At 45.4% G+C, this 26,530-nt stretch overlaps 1 long non-coding RNA gene across 1 annotated transcript in view; it reads right to left on the reverse strand.

Moving 5' to 3' along the window:
* The window catches only part of LOC144691917 (uncharacterized), a 42,459-nt gene extending 24,431 nt beyond the window's left edge, over positions 1-18,028 (reverse strand). Inside the window, exon 1 of the long non-coding RNA XR_013579230.1 lies at positions 17,911-18,028. This is a non-coding gene — a long non-coding RNA (uncharacterized LOC144691917). The remainder of the gene's footprint in view (positions 1-17,910) is intronic.
* Positions 18,029-26,530: the final 8,502 nt, after the last annotated feature.

A 26,530-nucleotide genomic window follows, 5' to 3' on the forward strand; every position in this document is an offset into this window, starting at 1 on the left:
GGGTAGGGAGCAGCTGTTCCCCTTAGTTGAAGGGTCTGTCACGAGGGGACATAAGTTCAAGGTGAGGGGCAGGAGGTTTAGGGGGGATGTGAGGAAAAACTTTTTTTACCCAGAGGGTGGTGACGGTCTGGAATGCACTGCCTGGGAGGGTGGTGGAGGCGGGTTGCCTCACATCCTTTAAAAAATACCTGGATGAGCACTTGGCATGTCATAACATTCAAGGCTATGGGCCAAGTGCTGGTAAATGGGATTCGGTAGGTAGGTCAGGTGTTTCTCACGTGTCGGTGCAGACTTGATGGGCCGAAGGGCCTCTTCTGCACTGTGAGATTCTGTGATTCTCCCCTCATCCTGCAGGAGAAGCTCGTGTGCAATATCTAGGGGATGGTGCAAGGAGGAGTCAGAGTGTCGGACCCGCATCAACTCACGGTCATGAAGGTGGTGGTGCTGGACATTGCACAGGTGCCATTGCAGCATGCCATCAGCGATGGCAAGGCTGGAAGTTGAGAAGAGCAGGATCATTTGATATCTCTGTCCTTAAATGAAGGGTATGGAGGAGACTCCTACCCAATGCATACGTTGAATTGTCAACCGCTGTCATCTATAGACTTGGTTGTGCTGATGCTCCTGTTGAGTTGCCTGAATTCTCATCAACACCTTCTTCTTATGGCCTCCCCTCCAGGGCCTGCAGCCTGGATCGTGCAGATGGAGCCAATGTGTAATTGCCAGCCTCCTCAGCAGAGCAGAGGGGAAGTGGGAGACTGCACAGAGCCAGCACTGTGACAACCTACCTGCACACCACCACCAGCACAGACACACTCACCTCGGTGGGGCTGCAATCTGGATTAGAGCAGGGAGCACTGGGTTAGCATCGCATCACCAATGAGGCATCGCATCACCAATGAGCAGGGGGAGGAGGGCGAGGCAGAGTCAGCAGTGACCTGTCCCCTTCCAAAATAGTGGACAGAAACAGTCACCTTCCAGGGTGAAGATGCTGGGCCGCAGGTGTCACAGACATGGAGGGTCTTTCTAGAGCATCAGAGGTGGGTGAGTTCCTGATTGTTGGAGACCCTTGAGACATTGCAGAGCCGAGGACAGTCAGTGGAGGAATCCATGCAGCGCTTGTGTTTTATCATGACTAAGGGATTGGAGGTGCTGGCCTCTTCTACAGTGACCCCTTCATCTTCCTTCCTCCTCCCATCCTCCTCCCAGGATGAGTGATGTATCATTCCCTCCTACTTATCCAGTTCCAAGTTTCTTTGAATAGACATGTTATGGAGAGGGCAGCAGACAATCACACTATGGGAAATCCTTGCTGGCTTATACTGGAGAGCACCTCCTGACCAATCAAGGCAATGGAAATGCATCTTCAAAAGGCTGATGGTTTGCTCAATGCAGGCTCCTGTAAGTAGATAGTCCTGGTTTTAGTGCATCTCCACTCCTGTGCCTCAATACTGGACGGGCATCAGAAGCTACCTCCTCAGAGAATAACCCTTATCCACGCAGCTGCAGCCACTCAGGGAGTGTGGGTGTTGATCTAAAGTGGTGTGGTACCTGGAACTCTCACAGGATGAAGGAATCGTGACAGCCCTCTGGGAACTGAGCACAGAGCTGCAAGGTGCTCGTGTGGTCACAGGTCAGCTGCACATTCAATAAGTGGACTATTTTTCTGTTGAGGCATCTGGCAGGCTGGCCCATCAGTGTCCTGATGGCAATGAGGGTACAATGAATAACCCTGTGAAAGCCCAGACAACCATTACTCTAGTTGAAACAGCCACACCCCAGGGCAAAGGTTATTTGATTGACAGCTTAGGCTGTCTGATCTCTGCTGTCAATTTCACAATGTTTCTTTACACAAGGTTAAGTGGTTTCAAGGGCTTGTGGTTTTTGTTATTAATAATTTAAAGGGTCTGGATAATTGATACTTTAATTGCCTTCTAAGTGAAATGATATTTTTTAACATTGTAGAAAGTTAAGAATGAATAACTTTTTCTAAAGCTTTTTTTTACACATCCTACTGTTCCTATAGGGTTCATTGTTCCTACATTGTGTATATTGCCTCAATGGGCATGGAATTGCCAAAGCTTGACATAGGAGGTATGAGGGGCCATGGCGGGGGTGGGGTGGGGCGGGGGTGGGTGGCGGAGCATAATTTGGTGTTGGAGGTAGGAGGGGCCATGGGGGTTTGGTGGAAGGGAAGAACTTGGCGTGGGCTGCTTGAGGAGAACCTTTTGAACTCACCTCCTAAAAGGTCCCCTCCTGCAAACTCGAGTTCACAACTCCTCTGAGGGGCCATGCACCACCGCTCTTTAAAATAAAAGCCAAAAACTGCGGATGCTGGAAATCCAAAACAAAAACAAAAATAAAAATACCTGGAAAAACTCAGCAGGTCTGACAGCATCTGCGGAGAGGAATACAGTTAACGTTTGACTCTTCAACAGAACTCTCTCTCTCTTCAACAGAACTCTCTCTCTCTTCAACAGAACTCTCTCTCTCTTCAACAGAACTCTCTCCCTCTTCAACAGAACTCTCTCCCTCTTCAACAGAACTCTCTCCCTCTTCAACAGAACTCTCTCACTCTTCAACAGAACTCTCTCGCTCTTCAACAGAACTCTCTCTCTCTTCAACAGAACTCTCTCTCTCTTCAACAGAACTCTCTCTCTCTTCAACAGAACTCTCTCCCTCTTCAACAGAACTCTCTCTCTCTTCAACAGAACTCTCTCCCTCTTCAACAGAACTCTCTCTCTCTTCAACAGAACTCTCTCCCTCTTCAACAGAACTCTCTCTCTCTTCAACAGAACTCTCTCCCTCTTCAACAGAACTCTCTCCCTCTTCAACAGAACTCTCTCCCTCTTCAACAGAACTCTCTCCCTCTTCAACAGAACTCTCTCTCTCTTCAACAGAACTCTCTCTCTCTTCAACAGAACTCTGGAGTGGTCAAGAGGCCACTCTTTAAAAACCTGGCCCGGCTCCATGAAAACTGTGGAGGAGTGGGACATGCCTATCTCCGCAATGGAGCCGGCGAAGTCGGCAGTGCCGGGCGTGGGCTTTTGACAGGAGCCAGCCCTCATCCTTTGAAGGCACTCCCTCAAATCAGACAGTCCAGGAATGGGGTCGGGAATTCTGGAATCGGCACCCGCCCCGAGCCAACCCGGCTCAGTGAAGATCCAAGCCTGCATGTTCCCTGTGCCTGATAATTGAAAACCCCCAAACTGCTCCAATTAGGTCTTTTCATTGGCTCCACCAGTACCTTAACAGCCATTAACTGGAGGCGTAGTGGGTTCCAGACACACCCACCCCCACCACACCCCCCGCCCCCCCCTCCTCCCACCCTCCCATTGAAAATTGCACTGTGTCCCGGCGAATCCAATGCTGCCATCTGAGAACGTGATTTTCAAGTTATGCCTATACCTGTTCCTGTCCCTAACAACAATTGAAAATCCAGCCCCATATCTCTGTCTCCCCTTTAACCCAGAGGCCGATTGTAAAAGACGTATTGCCTCCCTGGCTCTGATCTGTCCAATTCAGCAAGCTGAAGATTAAATTTGGGATCTTCCTGTGCTGTACGACTCACGACCACACTCTGCAGCCAAACACTGAGCCAGCAGCGAGTATAATTGGCTGATTTTGAAGAAATCAATAACGGAGGAATGAAGTGACTCAGGCCATAGTGTTGGAGCTCACAGTGAACCAGGAAGCAAGTCAGTTGTTCTAATTTAAAGCTGAAATGGCAAAAAAAATGTAACATTTCCCTCCAAATCTATTTAAAGCAGAGGACGACAGACATAGCAGCCAGTTCAGAAGAGTCCTGTCATTATGTACTGACACCGCCCTATATTAAGTTATTTATAATATGATGGATGCACATTCCTCCCCACAGAGCGATTTCTAAAGTGGATTCCGCTTCCTTCACACCTCCAGCCCCAGAAGCCTAAGAGCTGTTCATTTGACATGATGTTGATTAATCTGTAGAATATAGATAATTTAATTGCAGTGCCTTGTGATTAAGCCTGTTGGTTGACTAGGTGAAATGTGTTACAGCCTTGTGTTCTGCATCATGCCAATAATAAGTTAAAGCTTACAAGTCAAACAAACTCAATTCTAGGATTCAAAACACCCCCCAATGCTTAATGACAAGTGAATGCCTGAGATTGATTAGAAAGCAGCAATCTAGCTGACAGATTCAAGTGCATTATAAACCCCAGGTCTGAAACTCCAGAGGTTTTAGAACCATTATCAAAATGTTAGTCCCAATTTTAGCCTCCTGTGCCCGATGAGAGAAGAGTAACCATGGGGTTAAAGCTACTCACTTCATTCATGATGTCTTTCTGCCTCTCCCCATTTTAAGAGGCACAGTTTGGGCAGGCATCAAGGTCCTCACCCAGGCAGGCAATAAAGGCCTCATTGACAATCAAAATCCAGGGTCTGAAGATACAATTCAGATCACTGTGTCATTTTAACAGCAAACAGCTGTGTTCAGCCCCTACTGCAGGCCTTATCGATGTACCAGCTGTGAAGAAGCTGCAGGCCCAGAGGAGGGCTGTAAAGATCTTTTGATAATTTTTTTTAATGATTTCATTGTAGACTGAGTGCCCAGGAAGACTCCTCCGGGTTCCACAAGAAAAGCTTCAACTCCAGACTCCCCATACCCCCAACTCTGATTGTCTATCCACCCTCCCCATTGAGCTGACTACCAGGTACAGTTCTCACAGACTGAAGTCCTGCTCTGGCTGCCAGACTCCTACCCACTGGCACAGCATTAATGATGTCCGATCCAGGTGGGAGTTGGCGCTGTTGTATTTGAATGAGTGTCAAAGGAGTTAAAATGGCCCAGGCTTCACTTTGGCAAGCTGGGGGTGGGGTGAGCTTGATGCCTGCTTCGCCAGTCCCAATCTCACACCTCAAGTAAAAATTGATGCTTAACATTCTGGTTTGAAAATCAAACCCATTATCTGTTTTGATGTGTAATATGCAGAGGTATTTTTATTATCTGCACTCCAGTTATCAGCTTTTCTGATTATCCATCAGGATTATTGTTGGCCAAGCTTTGCACAGGACATTGTGCTCAATGTATCTTTTGTGTGTCTATCCATACACTGCACATGCTTTGGGCATTGCAATGCCTTGTGGTAACTCCTGCTTTGGGCGCTATTGCTGATTCCAGCGGAAAGTGCACACAATATTGTATGGTTTGAAAAGTCTCTTTCTTTCCCCAAGTTCCTGCTCAAACTTATTTGCATGTTGCCGAATGTGAAATCTGCCCATATAACCAGCATATTTGGGCAATGTTTTAAAATGTAATTTTTATGAAAAAGTTTGCTTTAACATTTTTCCTTCATAAGTGGTAACTTGGTGAAGCTTGATTAATGCAGCTGAAAATAGGTTTATAATATAAAAAATAAGCATTATTATTCACAGCGTCAATCCACCACCTGAGTAATAAATGACAGAAAATCTCTTTTTAAAAAAATCTATTTTCTAGCTATATAAGGGTACATGGACTATTTTGTAGTAAATTGAAACAAAAATCACATTAAAAAGATTTCAAAACCTTATAGTGTCCTCGTGTTCCAAAGAACCAGCTTAATTTTTAAAGCCTGTCTGAAGGCCCAGAAACAAGAGCGATGAGTGGAATGTTCCAGCGGTGAGTAATTCACCCGAGGGGTGTGGTTAGCTTTGTAGGCGGGACCTGCTCTAACATGATATCTTTAAAACTAGCACAAAGGTTACACAGATTTCAACCAAATTGCAGCAATATGAAAGAGCACAATCGTATGGAAACTCAGGCTGTCTTTGAAATGTGGATGTTAAACGAAGGTCCCTTTCAGGTGGATGTAAATGTTTCCCCGGCACTATTTGAAAAGGACACTGGTGGGGTTCTCCCTGTTGTCCCAGCCAATATTTACCCGTCAACTAACATCGCTAAAACACATTGCTTTTTGTTGGAGCTTGCTTTGTGCAAATTAGCTGCCAGGTGTTCTACATTACAACCGTAGCTACACTTCCAAAACACTTCATTGGCTTTAAAGCACTTTGGGACATGCTGAAGTCATGAAAGGCATTATATAAATATAAGTGGAAACATTTTCTTTATGTTTACCTGATCAACTCTATCCATGATCTTAAAGGCCTTTTTCAGGTCACTCCTCAGATTTCTCTTTTCTACGAAAAAGAATCCCAGCCTCTTTGGTCTTTCCAGATAGGTATGATTCAAAGACAAATAGACCCCAACAGACTTTATCCATTTTGCACAGAATGTTATAGGTCTCTATTTTGTTCCTGGCCTCGAAAAGGGTTTCAGTCAAGAGGTCTACGATGTTAAATGGCAGGTCAGTTTTTAAGTCCGGATAGAATTCTTTAAAGTGTACCTTTTATTATTGACAGATCTACTGCACTAGTGAGGACGCAGAGGAGATTTACAAGGATGTTGCCTGGACCAGAGAATTTTTGTTAAGTGGAGAGATTGGACAGGCTGGGATTGTTTGCTTAGGAACAAACCAGGCTAAGCAGAGACATAACTGAAGTGTATAAAATCATGAGGGGGTGTGGATAGAGTGGACAGGAAGGTCTTTTTCAACTTGGTTAGGGTCCATTACTAGAGGCTCATTGATTTTGGGTGAAAGGTAGAAGGTTCAGAGGGGATTCAAAGGGAAATGTTTTAATCCAGACCATGCTGGAGATGTGGAATTCTCAGCCTGAAAGGGCAGTAGAGGCAGAAACTCTCATAACATTTAAGAAGCACTTGGATATGCACTTGAGGCGCTGTAACCTACAAGACTATGGACCAAAGAATAGAACATGGAATGAGGCTGGATGACTACTTGACAGCCAGTGTGGGCACAATGGGCCAAATGGCTTTCTTCCAGGCTGTAAATGTCTATGATTCTAAATCTTTCTTTTATTCTGACAAGAGTTGGGAGTGTGAATTGCCCTGAACACTGTGTTCAAGCAAAAGTATTAACCGTTGTGACATTGTTGCTGCAAGTTTATCAGGGAAAAGTCTGCCTTTAACATGTGAGAAATTCTTTGGCTGGTGCCGATTATTAACCAATGGCCTGACACACGTCAGCAGACAGCTTGAGATAGGAAGAAACACAGTGAATGTTCAAAATCTTCAAAGAACATGTAGAAAATGCTGGAAATACACAGCAGGTCAGCTTCATCTCTCAGGACCCTATCTGGAAAGAATACCTTGGTTAACATTTTAGCTGTGATCTTTCTTTTGAACTGAGAAGCCATGCAAAATGTCATATTTGTATCTCTCCAGACAGAGGTCTAGATCTGACCATCCTTACACCTTCTTTGTAAAATATTTAACTCACGTTTTCAATCAAATTTGTTCTACGTTTATCTGGACCTATTTTTCCAAGTGGCATTGGCAACTTATCTGAATAAAGAATGGACATGAATGTCCTCAGACTGTTTGCCGCTGTAACGTTGCCAAATGTGCTGTGGAGCAGCCCTGTTTATGTGCATAAGCACGGGGCACAATCTTTCCAGAAGTGGGGGTATGTTCAGAGTTTTTCGGTGGTCAGCATGTTTGGGAGGGAGGTGACACTGTCTCCCATGATATTGCCAGGAGGAAGTCAGCAATGGATAAATAAAGGAGGCAAGTGGGTCTTCAACACTGCTGGCCCAACCAGAGGGCAGGCAGTTCTGCAGCCTCAGCTGTGCCACAAGAGGCGGCTGCTGGTGAGGGAACATGGCAAACGCAAGGGCCCTTCCATTTTAAGGCACCCTCACAGGGATGGCTAAGAGTCTTATTTTTGCTGGGACCAGGTGGGTAGGCCCCAGCCATCTGCAGAGAACCCCTCTAGGGGCAGCCGGGGAGTGGGTGACCTTTGCTGCTGGTAGCCCCTCCCTGGACAATGGGGCTGCTGGTTCCTTTAGCTCCCCCACCCATCATACATGATGGGGGAAGCTCCACCACCAGCAAAATGCCTGCAGCCCAAGAAACTGGCCCTTAATTCGGCCTTGAATTGTCTAAATTGGCACCAGCCTCTGGTCAATGGGCAGCAGAGCCTCTGCTGTTCCCAACGCTAGAAAACATCCTGGCTGGGGAGCCATTCCGATGTGGTTCCCCAGCATTTTGCCAGCTCCGCCACCTCCTAGTCTGCCACCCATTGTCCAGTAAAATTCCGCCCATGGCTTCCAGTAAAGTTACTTTGGTGCATGAGCAGAAAGTCAGGAAAACTTCGGTGGCAATATGTGCAGCTCTATTTACTTCCATGAACCCTTAAATACTAGGTGGCGAATTTCCATGGGAATTCTTCATTGGGGTTGGGGACAACATAACTTCGGAAGAGTGCTGCATAAATTTCCCCTAAACAGTGTAAATGGTAGCCAAAGAAAGACTCTGCAATTATATAGCACCTTTCATGATCTCAGGACATTTCAAAGAACATTACCGTCAATGATCAGCACTTTTGAAGTATAGTCACTGTTGTAATGTGGAAAATAAGGCAGCTAATTTGCATACAATGAGCTCCAACAAACAGCAATGTGATAATAATCAGATAATCTGTTTTTGGGGATAATGGTTGAAGGGTGAAAATTAGCCAAGAAACCAGGAAAAACCTTCTTCAGATAGTGTCATGAGCTCTTTAACATTCCCCTGAAGAGAACAGATGAGGCCTCAATTTAATCTGATCCAAATGACACCATGTCTGAAGGTGCAGTACACCCTCAGTACTGCACTGAAATGCCAATGTGTTTCAGTGCCTGCAGCGGGACTTGAACACTTGATCTCTGACAGGCAAAAGTACAACTACCAAGTCACACCTGGCATCTAACTGATGGGACAAGCATGGTGGAAATTCACCCCCACTGTGTTTCTGGGAGCTCAAAAGAGCAAATGATAAGACTTGAAACAGACAATTTCAATTTATCCCAAGGACATTAAGAGTCCATATTGCTGAGCTCAATGTGAAATAAATCCACTGTGTTCACTGGGATTGTTGGATTTCAAATCCCTCTATTTTTTGGATACAGGACAGGAACTGTGCAGGGCTGGCACTATATCTCAGACTTTAAACACTTTGTCAAAAGTCCCTGATATCTCCCTTTTTCAATGCAGTAATACTGAGTCACACAGATTAAAAAGATTGTGGATTTAATTATTGGTGAGGGAAAATAACAAAAGAACCCTTCTCCTGATTGCTCATCAGTTACTTCCGCTATAAGCATGTGTGCATACAAGATGGGTGGAGGAAGTGGAGTTAAATTCCCCAGAACTGATGTCTTTCAGCTTAATTAACACCAAAATCCTCTATCTTTCAAACAGTTATAATGGACTCGCTTCAAGAAATAGCGATCAGATAAAGGGATAAAAATATAACCTAGGTCTAACATTGGGCTGTCATCACAGCTGTCAAATATTAGACAAGTCTGGGGTGTGAAATTTTCAGTCTTGAGCCATATACTCCAGTGCTTGATTTGTGCCAAAAAATACAAAACTTGTTAAGAGTGTTATGCTGCGTTTATTTTTTATGTATGAACATACATGTGACATGACTATATATTTTTATTTTTGTTCCTCCCTTATACATTTTCTCTAATCTCTCCTGCTGCTCTTTTCACAGCCCACTTAACTGTGAGGCTACCACAGTATTCATAGTCTGAGCAAAAGCACTCTATTCACTTTTTGACTCTCCACCAAAAGAAATGCCAGGGAGTATAACTGGACATTTAAATTACTGACCAGAGGCATGAGAGCAGCCCATCACAATCTCATGGCTGAATCTAGAGAGACCAGGAGGCCTGAATGTTTATGTAGCTTAAAGCAATTGTATTTTATAAATTTTCTACATAGCTTCATCTGACATGGCATATTTTACCAGATAAACCATGTTGTATCAAGTTAATACTGTTAATAATTAATGGAATGTAACATATTCTCCTGCAGTATTGTTGACAGACAAAAATAAATTGTGGGTCTCTGTCTCTTCCTGTATATCTCACTGCATGTCTCCCACATTATACTTCTTTGTGTTCTATGCCCCATCTTTCTGCTTGTCTTCAACACTTCTTGCCCTTTTTCTTCATCTCACAGTTTTCTCATTGTTGTCTGGGTTTATCTATGGTGTACCTTTGCATAAATGTCCCCAGAATGTCTCTAGCTTCACCTATATACTCTCATGTACTTTCTATCCTTCACACAAAAGCTAAAAGTTCCCTAGCAGTAATGTTGGCATAACCTTATCACATTTGCTGATAACATCTTGTGTAAACCAGCATTCTATGTAGCTAATCATAATGCACATCTAAAGAGCCCTGATCATTGTTTTAGTTATTAATTAAACATAGAATGATGGAGTTGAAGGCACAAGATTATTCAATGGAGGAGTGCTAGTGCTGCATAAACCTCAAGAATAATCTGTTATTAATAGTATGTAAAGACATTATAATGATTATCATATCATTTCAATGATAACAGTATTAACTTTCTGAATGATTCAGGTTTGCATCTCTAATGGGAACGTATATGCCTTTTGTGAAGTCATTTACGATAGTTATAACCGCAGATCATTCCTCTGTGAACTGGTTGATCTAAAGTGTACTGCATTCTGCTGATGTTCACTTCTTTTCCTTTTTCTCAACTAGTTCACAGCTGCCTCAGATTGGACTGTTTGACTGAGGAGCTCAATATAAATGGCTAACTTTAGATGTGAGGAAGGGAGGGCTGTTGTACTTTTAGCGCCTATCTTGGAGGAATTGTCAATGTAAACTGAGCGGTTTTGTTCAGCAAATGCAATATACCCACTTCTGAAGAACTCAATCAGAGTTCAACATGATAACCACAGTTTTAGTACCTTCATAAACAGGAAATGAATCTTTCAAGAGTTGACGTTTCGAGTCCTCATGATCCTTCACCAGAACTGAGTAAAGTTAGGAGAGGGGTGAAATATAAACTGGTTTAAGGTGGGGGGGTGGGGGGAGAGAAGTTGGGGGGGGTTGGTTGTAGGGACAAGCAAGCAGTGATAGGAGCAGATAATCAAGAGATGTCACAGACAAAAGGAACAAAGACGTGTTAAAGGTGGTGATATTATCTAAGAGAATGTGCTAATTAAGAATGGATGGCAGGACACTCAAGGTACAGCTCTAGTGGGGGTGGGGTGGAAAGACTGACAGGGCATTACAGTTATAGATTTTAAAATAATGGAAATAGGTGGGAAAAGAAAAATCTATATAAATTATTGGAAAAAACAAAAGGGAGGGGGAAGAAACGGAAAGGGGGTGGGGATGGGGGAGGGAGTTTAAGATCTAAAGTTGTTGAATTCAGTATTCAGCCCGGAAGGCTGTAAAGTGCCTAGTCGGAAGATGAGGTGCTGATCCTCCAGTTTGCGTTGGGCTTCACTGGAACAATGCAGCAAGCCAAGGACAAACATGTGGGCAAGAGAGCAGGGTGGAGTGTTAAAATGGCAAGTGACAGGGAGGTTTGGGTCTTTCTTGCAGACAGACCGCAGGTGTTGTGAAAAGCGGTCGCCCAGTTTGCGTTTGGTCTCTCCAATGTAGAGGAGACCGCATTGGTCCTGCCATCCATTCTTAATTAGCACATTTTCTTAGATAAGATCACCACCTTCAACACCTCTTTGTCCTTTTGTCTGTGGCATCTTTTGATTATCTGCTCCTATCACTGCTTGCTTGTCCCTACAACCACCACCCCCCCAACTTCTCTCCACCCACCCCCCCCACCCCACCTTAAGCCAGCTTATATTTCACCCCTCTCCTAACTTTACTCAGGTCTGCTGAAGGGTCATGAGGACTTGAAACGTCAGCTCTTTTCTTCTCCGCTGATGCTGCCAGACCTGCTGAGTTTTTCCAGGTAATTCTGTTTTTGTTTTGGATTTCCAGCATCCGCAGTAGTTTTTTGTTTTTATCAATGAATCTTTCAATCTTGTACCAGACAATTAAAGGCATCCAGACATGCTGATTTGGACGGTTATGAACAGTGCGATTGAAAATAAGAAAGATGTCTTATATTATACAGGGTTGGAGAGTCAAGCCTCAATGGGCGCCAATCTTTTCCACTGGAATACACCTCCAAACCCACCGAACAGGTCTGGGTGGAAAGAAAAAGTCAAGTGAACAGCAACTTCACCATCAAACTTGGCAGGAAAGGGAACACAACTTCCACACTGTAAAGAAGATCTCCTTAGAGAAAGCCAGTTATTCAAACTTAAAGTCAAAGTTGACCATTGATGGTATGTCTCAAGTTAAGGCCACTTTGTATATCCATTATTTGTAGTTATTTCACTGAGACCAGCCAGTGGCTAACATGTATTGCAACCCATGACCAGGGCTGAAAATCCATAGCATGTCAAATACGCACTGAGCATGTTTGATCCCAGCCTTACATCAGGGATTCCACAAGGCCGAGTAACAGCCCTCGCAAAGACTAGACTTCCCACCCACACCAAACAAATCCATTATCACAAGCGTCATTATCACAATGCTGTTTGTGAGGCCTTGCAAAGTGGCTTCTGCATTTCCTATATGATAACAGTAACTACACTTCAGAAATATTTTGGCTGTAAAGCACTTTGAGGTGTCCTGAGGTCATAAAATGTATTTTATTTTAATGCATGGCTTTACTTTCCTTTCGATCTTGGCTTTTTGCTTTAGTGTAAAATGGGTGATAGAGGGTCAGCAGCCTAATAACCTTACACTAACGCACAAATTCTTGATCTCGCCCCTTGACTGGGACATTAGATCACTGAATTTGGCACTGTGGGGATTGGTTTGGTTCTGACCATCAGCAAGTCAGGCATGCCATCCTGGATCAAACTTGGCCCCAAGGAGGCCCCACTTACTGGGCAGAATTTTCTGGCTGATGTGTGGGTGGCAGAGCCCACACATCAGTGTTTAAAAGGTCGCGCGCTGACATCGTGCGATCGTCCTGATGTCAGCGCGTGGCATCGTGATATTTTGGTTGGCGGGCACACTCAGCAGCGGGACGCGCACCCGCCATTAATTAAAGGCCTCATTAAGGCCCTTAACTTGCCAATCGCTGACGATTTTGTGGGGCCCGTGTGAACTTCGGCTCAGCGCACGGGCCCAACGGGCAGGCGGGTAGGTGATTTTTTTACAAACCTCATCCAGTGGCGGGATGAGGTTTGATAGCGGTTTTAAAGAAGTTTAATAAAGTTTTTGTTTATTTCATTAACATATCCCATCTCGTGTGACATTTTCACATGAGGGAGACATGTTAATGAATTTTTTATTGTTCTATTTTTTATATTTGCCAGCCTTTCAGCGATCTCCCTGAGGCAGCACTTAGCCTCAGGGAGATGTGGGCTCTTTTGTGCGCATGTGTGAAAGGGCGCACTCTGACAGCTGGGCAATCCCCCCACCACCCCCGCACAGGGAGCGCATAGCACTTCCCATTGGGCGTCACGCTGGGTGGGCCTTAATTGGCCCGCCCACTTAAAATGGCGGCAGGGCCCGTTTCGGCGGCGGTGATTGGCTGCCCACCCGCCGCCCAGCCGGTGGGGCCCACACGCCCATCAAGGGCAAAATTCTACCCACCATCTCCCCAAGAGGAATAGCCACTGTTTGGTCAGAAGACAACTAACAAACACCGATTTGAACCATCTTGAGGCAGACAAGTGCAACATGGTGGGCAGTACAGCTCACCGGAAATCTATGCAAGTGTATAGTTACCATTCTCCCAAGCATCCTACAGACACAGATCCTACTCCAATAAATGGTAACTCCGCCATTTGGAGGTGTAGGGCTTCAGGAAAATCCGCTTGCTTCTCTGTAATTCTTGTATTGGGACCAAGGTTAAACCAAGATGACATACCTTCTAATGTTTAAAACCAAATCAATAGTGACAAACCCAGTAAAATCCAATATCTGAGTCAAGGAGATGGATCATGACTTTGGTGTGTTTGTGTAAACTATTGGGCTGCCAATAAGCTGTCACCCATTTTGAGGACATTGAGGACATTAAAGTCCTCCTTGGACTTTAAGTTTTTAATTTGGTCCTTTGTCTCTCCAGGAGATTACAGGGGCTGTGGGGTGTGGGGGTTAGAGGGGGACGGATAGGAAGTCCTGATGCTGTGGAGAATCGGGCACCCTTGCTGACTTAGCTGATCTTATCTTACCTGTCACTTTTGTATGTTCCGGCAGATCAGATAACTTAATGCATGGTGCCTTATGGAATGGTTTTGAACAATATAAGGCATAATCTTTTAATATATTTAAATGACAAAAACTAAATCCCTGCTAGAGCACAGATCATTATAAGATAATGGTTATAATGTCTATTGCCTCAAAACAGTGTGATTTTACAACAATTTATATCATGAACATATGTGGCTGAGAGTGTATGTTGAGTTCAAACTCTATACAATCTTCATGCTATGGCACCATGATAATTGCACATCAGTTGCTAACTGTGTCTGTGTTCCAAAGGGCTGACCTCACATAGAAAGGTGAGATCAGTTCATTAACTTCATTTGCCAGAGCTCCCAGGCCGGGATGGGGGGGTGTGCTTCACTGGGAGTTGCCTGAGAGTCATAGGGCAGGGCGCCCTGTGCAAGCAGCTCTTAAACGTCCTCGAATTGTGAGCATCTTTTCAGCCTGCAGAATGGTTGGGAGCATTGTGTGTTCCCCTTGGGGAACTGTAAAGCAGAATAACCAAATTGGCTGAATGGCCCCCAAAGAAAGAAATTACCAACAAGATTCCACTTTTTGTAGTTTGTACTTTAACACGAATCAGAACCAACACAAATTGCGCATGAATTAACGGGAAAATGTCATTTCAAGTAAAAAGGTGAATTTCACCTTAAATAGTTGATACGACAAAGATACCTCCTACACAACCACAAGCACTCACATCACTCCCCACAGACATGTGACACTATGGAACTAAACCATTCCAAAATACCTGTTCTTTGTTCACACAGATTAGGTCAGGAGTCCTATCCTACAATAGCCTTCACTTTCAAGTTTCACAGGTATGATTATCATCAGCAAGGCACACTTCTACAAACCCTCTCCTCCTTGGGTCATGACAGCCCTGATGCTGTAGCCTTTCAGAGGTCCTATTCAACCAACCAGTCAATAACACCCTAGTTCATGGTTTGGTCACATCTGGGGAACCACTCGGCCCTTTAGCACCTCTGAGCTCCTCACACAGCTTTCCAAGTTTAGATCTTTTTAGCCAGCTCACACAATACCTCCAAGAGTTCCTGTCTCCTTTACTGCCAAACAGAAAAACTAACCTCTTCCTGCGAGGGATTTGCTTCTTCTCCTTACAAGAATTTTCAGCGTTCCTCTGGCTGTCTCTGTCCACTTTCTCTTTCGATTTGCTTTGCCTTCACCCTCCAGGTCCTCTGCTTGTAGCACTTCATTGTGCCTGCAGCTCTCCTTTGTGCCTGCCAGCCACAGTATCTCCAGTATTCATTATCCAAGAAAATTGCTTTGTGAGCAAGAGCAGCATCTGTTGCCCTTGAGAAGGTGGTGGTGAGCCTTCTTCTTGAATAGCTGCAGTCTTTTTGTGGTGTAGGTACATCCATAATGCTGTTTGAGAGAGAGCTCCAGGATTTTGACCACAGACAAACTGTGATGTATTTCCAAGTCAGCATGGTGTGTGACTTGAAGGGGAACATGGAGGTGATCATGTAACCATGTACCTGCTGCCCCTGGTCTTCTAGGTGGTAGATATTGGAGGTTTGGAAGGTGATGCTGAACAACCCTTGGCAAGTTGCTGTACTGCATCTTGTAGATGGTAATCACTGCTGCCACTGTGTATTGATGGTGGAGGGATGCCAAGCAAGCCAGCTGCTTTGTCCTCGATGATGTTGAGCTTCTTGAGTGTTGCTCCAGTTGCATTCATCCAGGCAAATGGAGAATATTCCAACACATTCCTGTGCTGTGCCTTGTAGGTGGTGGAGGGGCTTTGGGAAATCAGTGAGTTACACAGCACAGAATATCCGGCCTCTGACTTCTCAAGGTCTTGTCTGTACTGGTCACAAATTGGTCAAGTATCAAGCATCTAGGAGCGTATATCCATACCGTCAAAGAAAATACTGACACACCGTCAAAGAAAATACCGACATACCGATAAAGAAAATACTGACACACCGTCAAAGAAAATACCGACATACCGATAAAGAAAATACCGACATACCAGCAAAGAAAATACCGACATACCGACAAAGAAAATATTGACACACCAGCAAAGAAAATACCGACATACCCGCAAAGAAAATACCGACATACCCGCAAAGAAAATACTGACACACCGTCAAAGAAAATACCGACATACCCGCAAAGAAAATACCGACATACCGTCAAAGAAAATACCGACATACCGATAAAGAAAATACCGACATACCAGCAAAGAAAATACCGACATACCGTCAAAGAAAATACCGACATACCGTCAAAGAAAATATTGACACACCGACAAAGAAAATACCGACATACCCGCAAAGAAAATACCGACATACCCGCAAAGAAAATACCGACATACGAGCAAAGAAAATACCGACATACCCGCAAAGAAAATACCGACATACCAGCAAAGAAAATACCGACATACCGATAAAGAAAATACCGACATACCGATAAAGAAAATACCGACATACCGACAAAGAAAATACCGACATACCGACAAAGAAAATACCGACATACCGACAGAGAAAATACCGACATACCGACAAAGAAAATACCAACATACCGACAAAGAAAATACCGACATACCCGCAAAGAAAATACCGACATACCCGCAAAGAAAATACCGACATACCCGCAAAGAAAATACCGACATACCGACAAAGAAAATACCGGCAAAGAAAATACTGACAAAGAAAATACCGACATACCCGCAAAGAAAATACCGACATACCGGCAAAGAAAATACCGACATACCGGCAAAGAAAATACCGGCAAAGAAAATACTGACAAAGAAAATACCGACATACCCGCAAAGAAAATACCGACATACCGACAAAGAAAATACCGACATACCGATAAAGAAAATACCGACATACCCGCAAAGAAAATACCGACATACCGATAAAGAAAATACCGACATACCGACAAAGAAAATACCGACATACCCGCAAAGAAAATACTGACATACCGATAAAGAAAATACCAACATACCGACAAAGAAAATACCGACATACCGGCAAAGAAAATACCAAAATACCGACAAAGAAAATACCGACATACCCGCAAAGAAATTACCGACATACCGGCAAAGAAAATACCGACATACCGGCAAAGAACATACCGACATACCGACAAAGAAAATACCGACATACCGACAAAGAAAATACCGACATACCCGCAAAGAAAATACCGACATACCGACAAAGAAAATACCGACATACCCGCAAAGAAAATACCGACATACCGATAAAGAAAATACCGACATACCCGCAAAGAAAATACCGACATACCGATAAAGAAAATACCGACATACCGACAAAGAAAATACCGACATACCGATAAAGAAAATACCAACATACCGACAAAGAAAATACCGACATACCGGCAGAGAAAATACCGACATACCCGCAAAGAAAATACCGACATACCCGCAAAGAAAATACCGACATACCGGCAAAGAAAATACCGGCAAAGAAAATACTGACAAAGAAAATACCGACATACCGGCAAAGAAAATACCGACATACCGGCAAAGAAAATACCGGCAAAGAAAATACTGACAAAGAAAATACCGACATACCGGCAAAGAAAATACCGGCAAAGAAAATACTGACAAAGAAAATACCGACATACCGGCAAAGAAAATACCGACAAAGAAAATACCGACATACCGATAAAGAAAACCAGCAATCTCAAAAATAGCCTGAAGAAAGCTGACAACTCAAGATCAGCCCTACTAATAAACCAAAAAGTTGGGAAAAAGAAATACTTGTTTTTATATGTTACCTTTCACAGCCTCAGGATATCTCACAGAAATTTTAAAGTGTAGTTGCTGTTGTAGTTGCCCAATCAGCAATTAAATGAATGACCAGAAAATCTGTTTCAGATGTTGGATGAAAGATACATTTTGCCTCAGAAATGAAAAGCTGCACAAGCTTTGTAACTTAAACTGTAAGAATACTCAACATTCCTTACCTTAGAAAAAAACTGCACATACATAACAAACAGCAGGGGTTAGTTTAAATATTGAAAGCTAAGATTTGGCAGTGCATTTTGTGGGGCTATCCAGTGCATGTCTTCCACAAAAAATGCAATTTTACCTTAAGAATGATACAATCTGGTGCATCTTAAGCACTTACATATTTTACAAATGAGATTTTTAATCTAAGATAAAGGAAAGCTGTAGCTTTTGGATTTTCAATACATTAACTGCACCACACTTTCCCAAAAGTATGTTTGGGGCAATAATGTATTTTGTATATTTTGGCACTGTGTTAATTATACCCTGAAATTCACTTCCTTGATAGTGAGATACAAAATAGTTTGTGGCAAAGCACAACTCAGGATATTTTCTGTAATTGCCAAGGCAGCCATTTTGAAGTCAGGCTTCTAAAGCAGCTGGGGTGCCTCATCGCACAGTTGGTGGAGCATTGCAGTAACCTTTTGTTTCTTTTTTTTAAAATTAAGATTTATTAAACCACTGAAAAATGGATTGTGCTTTAAGGGTAAACATTCTGAGGATTCCTTCCATTACAAGAGCTTCAGTTAAGCAACATTTATGGCACATACCCCCCTTAACTCATTCTGAGACATTTTACTATGCACGTGTGAGGCCAAAAGTATTATCATTTGTTTTACTAGAGAACCCGAAGTTCCAGAAATTCATGCATGACATGTTTTGTTAGATTTGAAATTATTTCCATATTATTTTGCCTATTCAGGTACGTAAGGGGATACACGTGTGATAGCCCAGGGTTCAAATTGAGTATGTGCTATGTGACAAATGCAAGTCTTTTCAATGTGAGTTTATATTGTACAAATTATACTTCCACAGATGGTAGCTCTGTATGGTCATTTTTAAACTAGTATTGGTTCAATTCAGATTCTAGGTGAGCTACTTCTGATGTTTAAATCTGGCTCCCTTATCCCGACGGTAGGGGAGAAACTGGGGGATGAATTTTATACTTTTTGGCAGGGGTGAACCTGGAAGTGTGTGTTTCACCGACTCCTGCTCCTGCTCCCGATTATCAGCCAGTTAGCAGCCACCTGGTGGGAAGCCAGTCAACAACCTAGAAGGGTGGGCAGCGTGCCCAATCAGGACTCGAGGTCTGGAGAGTGAGGGGTCAGGCCATGAACCGGAAGTTGGTCACAGCCATCCATTTAAAGGACCCTGGCCTGGGTTGGTGCTGCTTCACAACAATTAGTGGTGTGGAGGCAGATGCTTGGACCATGAAGACTAGTAAATCCATTGAACTATTGGAGCAGCAGCAGGTAAGAGCTTGTTTTGTATTTTGTTAATTATTGTGCCAGCAATGTATTGTTCAGAACCCTTGCCAGGAGGAAAGAATATTTGAGCACACCTGTCCAATTCTCCTTAAGAATAACAAGTGTTTAGGAAAAGATTCAAATTCAATTCTTTAGCTCCCTTTGTCTCTCCACAGAGGCTGGAAGACCACCATATGGTGGAGAGAGCGGAGGGACCAGCTGCTGAGGGGCCCAGGCCAAGGGCGGCCTCACAGTTTGATGATGGCTCCCTGCGAGTCCTCCTCCAGGCTGTGAGTAATCAACAGGAGGTCCTCAGGCCTGCTGATGGGAAGAGGAGATCTCCCAGCCAGACCAAAGCAGCCTGGATGGAGGCTGCAGAGGTAATGAGCAGCCGTGGGCTCATCCACAGGACATGGCTGCAATGCTGTAACAGGCTAACTGACCTGTTATGATCTGCCAGGGTTAGTGTGTATCCATTTTGTAGACGGGTATATATGGAAGGGTGTGAGGGTATGACTGTGTCAAGTGTGGGATTGCCTAGTGTCTTGGCCAAGTGCACAAGATGACTTGCTACTCTGTAAGGCACTGGGACATTTTGGGGAGGGGGTTTATAAACTGCAACACCTGTTAGTAAGCAAGGATCATTGAGAATTGTTGGCCACTGAGAAAGGACATGTTGGGCACACAATTGAAAGCATGATTTTTCCACAGCAGATTCATTACCATGGCCCATTTTTATTAGCAGGAGAAGAAGGCACACAACACCCGAGAGGTGGTAAACCCAACTTGTCAAATTTTCACCCCTCTAGAGGAGCAAGTGCTGGAGCTGGCAGTGAATAGGTGGAGTCACATGACTGGGCAAGGTGAGTTTGGACGAAGGTCCTGGGGGTTGAGATTCCAAAGGTGTGCAGCTCTCTCCTGCAATGATAATGCTGAAGAAGGTGATGGTGCAGAAACTGGGGAAGGTGGTGGGGAGGCAGCATTGATGAGTTTGGACTCTGGAGGCCTGCAGAATTTGGGGAAGAGTATTTGTCTCAATGTTGAAGAAGCTGAGGTTTAAACCATGGTTATCATCTCCCAGTGGTGCTGGTGTGTCTGTTTAGAAAATGTGTCTCTGTGAAGTCATTTCAAATTCATTCTCCTTTCTTGTTTCCCCCACAGGTGAAACATTGGCAGCTGCACCTACCATCCCTGATGGACCAGCATTATCCACTGAGGAGGAGGAAGAGGAGGAGGGAGTCTCAGAGGGTTCAGCGTCATATCCTTGCTCTGTATTTAGCACTAGTGTAGATACATGCACCTCAGTGGGAATATGCAAATCAGCTCAAAAGGATCCAGACACTGGTGCAAGCATATCAAAGTCACCAGACAAGCTGTCGGAGGCTGGGATAGGGCAGGACTCTGGTGAGAGGAGGACTGTTGGACGCAGCCTACTTGCTGTGCCCCAGGCTAATGATAAGCCTCTGGAGTCATCCATTAGTTAGCAGATCCTGGACATACAGCGTGAGGTCTGATAAATAATTTAATATTTTGCTGATTCTGAGTCCTCCAGTTCTGTTCTGTAATGGTCTAAGTGGCTGTGATGATCACAGTGCCATTAACTCAGCAAACCTGATCTCACTATCGATTTTAATGCAAGGAGAAGCAATGTTAATTAACTGTTTAACCTTTTTGGTGAGGGTTTCTGTGCTGCAAATCAAAAGTCCCAGGATATCATAGTGTGGTGAACATAATGGCATAAGACCTCACGCCATAATCTCCTGGAATCTCTACGCCAGAACAATGTTGTACATTGTGCCACACACGTGCCAGACAATGACCATCTCCAACAAGATTTCCCCTTTCATTTCCCCTTGACAGTCAATGGCATTACTTTCACAGAATCCCTTACTATCAAGAGCCTGGGGGATGTGGTTATCATTAATCAGAAACTTAACTGGACCAGCTATATACAGGGGCTACAAGAGCAGGTCAGAGGCTGGGAATTCTGCGTAGAGTAACTCACTTCCTGATTCCTCAAAGCCTGTCCAATCATTTACAAGGCACGAGGCAGAAGTGTGATGCAATACTTTCCACTTGCCTAGACGAGTTCAACTACAACAACACTCAAAAAGCTCAAAACCATCCGGGACAAAGCAGCCCGCTTGATTGGCACTCCATCCACTACCTTAAACATTGACTTCCTCTACCACCAGCAGCAATTTGTACCATCTATAAGATGCACTGCAGAAATTCACCAAGGCTCCTTTGAAAGCAGCTTCCAAACCCATGATCTCTACCACCTAGAAGGACAAGGGCAGCATGCGCATGAGGACCCCTGAAAACTTCCCTCCATTTCATTGACCATCCTGACTTAGAATTATGGCACTGTTCCTTCAATGTCCCTGCATCATAATCCTGGAACTCCCTTCCTTACAGCACTGTGGATGTTTCTATACCACATGGACCACTGCGGTTCAAGAAGGCGGTTCACCTCCATCTTCTCAAGGGCAAGTAGGGGTGGTTAGGAAATGCTGGCCTTGGCAGCCATGCTCACATCTCAGGAACAAATTTAAAAAAATACTGAGGTGCAAGTTTTCAGCAAATTCAGGCCAATTGTCTAGGAAAATGTAGAGGTGCCAAAGCAATCCTTTGGACTATGTCTTCATAAAGCAAATGCAGCCCTGCCTAACGAACTCCACAAACATGTAATCTTGTGTCTTTGCTTTGCATTATCGAAAACAATAAAAGTATAACATGTGATAAAAGAAACAGCAGTGTGCTAAACTGTGTCTTCACAGGGTGAAATGATCTCTTGCCTGCACAGGTGAAACTCCATGAAAACTGGACTTGCCATAATGCCACATCCATAACTCATGACCTAAATGGGGGTCAAAGGACTCAATGTAGCAAAAAAGAGAGACACTTCATTGAATGATAATGTCACTTTAAGGCATTGATTTTAGCCCTACCCACCAAATGTCATGGAGAGAATGTGTGCGTTCCCATTACTGTCTTGATCAGTATGTTTTGCATGTAAGAGGTGTGTCTTTTCTTACCTTTGAAGATTGTATTCCAATTAAATAATTTTAGCAGCAAGCTTTTGTGAGTTTATAACAAAGAAGGTTATTTTTTCTCACACACATAATCTGAAAATAATGCTACATTTTCCCCTCAATCCCATTCACACTCTTACATATACACACGTACACACAAGGATTGGTTACAGATAACCTACATGTTGTACAAATTATACTTATGTCATGTTCCAGCATATTATGAACTTTGAGTCAATGCTTTAAAAATTTTGAACACAGTCTATTAAAACGGCCACTGCGAATCATGTTTCCTTTTGGCTTCTGAGCTCCAGACAGTCTTGAGTCTCAAGCAAATACCTAATTAAATATGGACATCCACAGCCATCTGAGAATTCACGCATCCTTTTTAAAGGAGGAGCTATCAACAAAGGAACGATAGCATGCCAGCTGACTAATATTTCTGTTTTGCCTTGGACAAAAGAAACATTAAAATTCCATGGGCCATAACCTCTGCCTGCATTGGAAAGTGTTAGCCTGCAGGGATTAGAAGAAATAAATACATACTTACCTGGTCTTGAAAATTGGGTGGCCACTTCCATCCACTGGAGCTGCTTCAGGCCTGCAACAAAAGGCTCCTCGCCCACCCCAGTGAAGTGTAGCTCCAGCTAATTCAAGGAAGTCCCTTTTTTGCAGCACTAGCTGCCATAAAGCAGGTAAGTTTAAAGGGCCAGGGAAATTGACAGGCCAAGGAGAAAGTAAGTGTCTAAGTTAAGTGGTTAGGATTGGTGGGCTGGGGGTGTAAGGCGGTGGTCTGGGTCTCCGAGATCAGGGGGTGTTGGGGGATCCGGGGGTCCGACGTCGGGGGCGGGGGTCAGGGGTTTCGAGGTCCGGGGGGGGTCCGAGGTCAGGGGGGGTCTGGGGTCAGGGTTTCCGAGGTCGGGGTGGGAGGTGTCCAAGGTCGGGAATGTTTAGGGGGGGTATTGAGGTCGGGTGGGGGTCTGAAATCAGGGGTCCTCGGGGGTTCTGAGGTCAGGGGATGTGGGCGAGGTCTGGGGGGATGGGGGGTTCTGAGGTCGGGGGGGGGCAGGGTATCGAGGTTGGTGGGGTTCAGCGGGTCCAAGGTCAGGGCAGGATCGGGGAAATCCGAGGTCGGGGAAGGGTGTTCGGAGGTTCCGAGGTCAGGGGGTTTCAGAAGTTCCGAAATCCGGGGGGGTTGAGGGGACCCGAGGTCCGAAGTCAGGGGGTGGAGGGGTATCCAGGGTCTTGGGGGGGGGGGGGGGGGGGGGGGAGGTGGGGAGACTCCCGTGGGTGGGGGTGGGGTGGGGGCAGGAGTGGAGGATGGGGAGACTGCCGTGGGTGGGGGTGGGGTGGGGGCAGGTGTCGGGGGATGGGGAGACTCCCGTGGGGTGGGTGCAGGGGTCGGGGGATGGGGAGACTCCCGTGGGTGGGGGTGGGGTGGGGGCAGGGGTCGGGGGATGGGGAGACTCCCGTGGGGTGGGTGCAGGGGTCGGGGGATGGGGAGACTCCCGTGGGTGTGGGTGGGGTGAGGGCAGGTGTCGGGGGATGGGGAGACTCCCGTGGGTGGGGGTGGGCTGGGGGCAGGTGTCGGGGGATGGGGAGACTCCCGTGGGTGGGGGTGGGCTGGGGGCAGGTGTCGGGGGATGGGGAGACTCCCGTGGGTGGGGGTGGGGTGGGGGCAGGGGTCGGGGGGGATGGGGAGACTCCCGTGGGTGGGGGTGGGGTGGGGGCAGGGGTCGGGGGGGATGGGGAGACTCCCGTGGGTGGGGGTGGGGTGGGGGCAGGGGTCGGGGGGAATGGGGAGACTCCCGTGGGTGGGGGTGGGGTGGGGGCAGGGGTCGGGGGGGATGGGGAGACTCCCGTGGGTGGGGGTGGGGTGGGGGCAGGGGTCGGGGGGGATGGGGAGACTCCCGTGGGTGGGGGTGGGGTGGGGGCAGGGGTCGGGGGGGATGGGGAGACTCCCGTGGGTGGGGGTGGGGTGGGAGCAGGGGTCGGGGGATGGGGAGACTCCCATGAGGTCGGCCTGGGCCTCTACAATTGTTACCCAGAAGTTAGAAGAGGTTTTAATTTTTGTCCAATTGGTCTAACCCTGGTGGAAACTTCCAAACTTTGCAATCGAAATTGTATTTTCAGATGGTTCCCAGTGCAGGCCAATTGTCCAGAGGAGGTTAGCACTTCTGGGCAATTGCCGTGCAAGCCCTTACCTGGGAATTTGCCAGAGAGATTCCCCAGTGTATCTTTGGGGTGTCCCCAAATCCGACACTGGGGAGCGCTGGGAAGATACCGGCCCAATGTGTGTTAGACAAAAGTAAATGGATTCCCGTCAACCTTCCATTGTATTATGATGGTCTCTCATATCCAAACTAGGCATCGAGCAACAACACAGGATGATCAGTACACCCCACCCACTTTTGGAAAAGGACATGGAACTTGTACAAGTCACATGGTGAGGAAGCCATTTTGTGGCCTACTTAAAAAATTCAGCAATAAGCTGCTGCCATTCAGAAATCTATCAGAGAGCCATCGAACCAGCTACACGCCAACTGAGCAGACAAGGTAATAAACAGCTATACCTTGAAAGTGGGAGAAGGACACTCCCTAACCTGTTCCAATTTCAAATTCACTTGAACTAGCTTCATGGAAAGGTGATGACTACAAGGGGCTTCACAGTTTACTGAAAATCCATCACTTTACAAGACTTGACTTCGACCAAAGCATCAACTTATTTAAGAAACTATAGGTCTGCTACAAAAGAGACTGAGACAGTCATAAATTGTAATTGTATTGTTTCTGTCCCCCCTCATTTATATCTAATCTTTGTCTGAGTGATAGTGCGGGTGAGTTCAGTGAGTGAGACATCACATTTTTAAATCTCCGGAACAAGTGTGTGATAATAATTTAATAATCCTTATTTTGAAGTTCACAAAAGGTTTGCTGCTGGAATTATTTACAATGGAACAATCACTCTGAGGGTAAGGAAACACACACTTCTCATACACAAAACGCACTGATCGAGGGCAGTAAGAAAGCACATAGGGCAGAATTTTTGGCTTGTCGGTAGAGCGCCCACTGTCATCATGCGCTCACGTGATATTTCAGTCAGTGGGTACGCAAGGGCGTCAGGAGGACACCTGACGACAATTAACTGGCCTATTGAGGCCCTAATCAACTAATTGATAGAAATTTTTTGCTGCCTGTCCAACAGAACGTTGGGCAAGTGAAAGGGCCAAGCGGCCTTTGCATTTTTGGTGAAACCTCATCCACGGGTGCGATGAGATTTCGTCCAGTGATTTTAAAAAATACTTTTAACACTCATATTTAATGAGTCCCTGCTCATGTGACAGAGTCACACGAGGGGACATGTTTTCATTATTTTAAAATCCTTTATTTTTATTGACAAAAGTCTTCAGCTCCCTGAGGCAGTTCTGTGCCTCAGGGAGCTTTTACTGTGTGCACCCCCCGTCCATGCACGAACTTCACCCCTCGCGATCCTCCTGCCCCCGCCCCAGCGGTGCTGAGTGCTGCAGCACGTGTTTCACACTGGCTGGCCGTTAATTGGCCAACCAGCACCAAGTCGTGGTCAGGGCCCGATGACAGGCCCAGGTCCATTTCGTGGCCGCTCCCGCTCTCACCCTCGCCGAGCCCACCTGATGACCAGAAACTCCTGGCCATAAAGTCTGTCTGTGACAGTTAACTCAGCCTTTGGGTTCTGAGCTCCAGTCTCCCATGTGGCTGGCCTGGTTTCTTGCATGAAGCTGATGCGTTAAAGTTGAAGTGAGTGTCTTGTGAAGTGAAGGACTCTCTGCAGGCAGTGAGTTTCTTGTAGTCAAATTTCAAGGAAGTTGGTTCTCAGGTGAACTTGAAGCTGAAACAGGTTACATGCTCTGGCTACTTGATGTCTCACAGCTTTTCTGAGTCGGGTCACAGACTGATTGAACGGATAATTCGATGGCTCTGGTGGAAGTAACTGCACAGAGCTTCAAGCTGTTCCTTTAGCCTGACCATGAAGACATGGTTGTTTCACCAGGCGACCTTTCACAAGTCCAAAGTATTTTCTAAATAAGGTGGTAGTGTACATGTTGACTACACATCCTGTGTTGTGGGTT

This window comes from Cetorhinus maximus, chromosome 16 (assembly GCF_964194155.1).
Source record: "Cetorhinus maximus chromosome 16, sCetMax3.hap1.1, whole genome shotgun sequence".
Classification (NCBI taxonomy): domain Eukaryota; kingdom Metazoa; phylum Chordata; class Chondrichthyes; order Lamniformes; family Cetorhinidae; genus Cetorhinus; species Cetorhinus maximus.